This window comes from Nanorana parkeri, unplaced genomic scaffold (genome assembly GCF_000935625.1).
Source record: "Nanorana parkeri isolate BGI_ZX_2015 unplaced genomic scaffold, ASM93562v1 scaffold2357, whole genome shotgun sequence".
Lineage (NCBI taxonomy): Eukaryota > Metazoa > Chordata > Amphibia > Anura > Dicroglossidae > Nanorana > Nanorana parkeri.
Window position 1 is genome coordinate 59986 of NW_017308625.1, and position 1397 is coordinate 61382.

The following is a 1397-nucleotide window of genomic DNA, read 5'->3' on the forward strand; positions in this document are numbered from 1 at the left end:
GTCCGCGTCATCCCATCCAGGTGAGTAGCACTCGGGGTGCCGCTCTCAGCGAATCTGCCGCTCCAGGCAAATGCCTTGTTTGCCTCGCGGCAGATACGCCCCTGACTACAATCTCACATTTAGTTTACTAATATTTGTTTTGAGATTTTAGTCCATCACAGGAATGAGCTTGGGGCCGTGGCTGCTTTACAACACACACAGGGACACATTAGTTTATTAGGCACAATTATTTTTATTTGTTATTAGGGACAGCCCTGGACTCCCAGGAAAATGTTGCAAGGATGTGGTGGCACTTTCTGGAGCATTTAGAATCCAGCTATCTGGGGAGAAAAAAAGAGGATCTGTGAGACATTTAAAAAAGGTATGTATACAGTTTTCTTATGGGGGTTGGGGTGCTCCAATGGGGGAGAGAGGTCTAGAAATGGAAGTTAAAATAAGCCCCACTGACCCCTGTAGCTGCAGATACGGTGACGCAATTCATCTTTAAGGCCTGTTCACACAACGTCCGTTTTCTGTGCTGACCTGATCCATACGCTCCTGCGCTAAAAATGCATCCCAATCTGTTTTATGGGCTACAGTTCTCACGTGCGCAGTCCGTTCAGGTTACGACAGAAAAATACTGCATGTCACATTTTGTACGGTCCGGAAACGCAAAGCGCGTCAAAAACGCACTGCAGCTAACATACTGACCGCCACTACAGCCACATAACTGGAACGCATCAAAAATGCGGCAAAAACACATAGCACCGCGTCTGCAGATCAGGACCTGAAACTCATGTGAACAGGCTCGGTTCACACCTGGGCGTTTTGTAGCGCGTTCCTACGCTCTGCAAAACGCTCAAACACCGAAATCCCATTATTTCCTAAGGGTATGGTTCACACCTGGGTGTATTACAGGCCGTGTGAACGCGCTACAAAACGCCCTACGCCCAAAGAAGTACAGGAGCTTCTTTGGGGGCGTATTTGCCGCGCGTATCCATTGGGATACAGCCAGGTAGCCCTCGGAAACGCGTGTTTTGTCCCGCGAATCGCGGTAAAAGCGCGCGACAAACGTGCATATTCGATACGCCTAGGTGTGAACCCAGCCTCAAGGATCACAAAAGAAACAGAGGAGATCAAGCTGGGTCTCAGCACTCTGCTCTCTCCACTTTTCTGTGCAGCTCTGCTTTGTTTACATAAAAGATTTAGAAGATTCTGGCAGGCAGCCAAATAGCTGGTAAGAAGGGAGAAAAAAAAGGAGATGGACTGTTGAAAATGAAAGTGAAAATGTTTCTGCTGTAAACTTTGAGAATGAAAGCTTGTTCTGAAGATCATTTACTGTTGAAGAATTTGTAAATATATACAAAACCCGAACAGCAGAAACGAAGGGAAACAGTTTTTTCTCAAAATGTTGATAG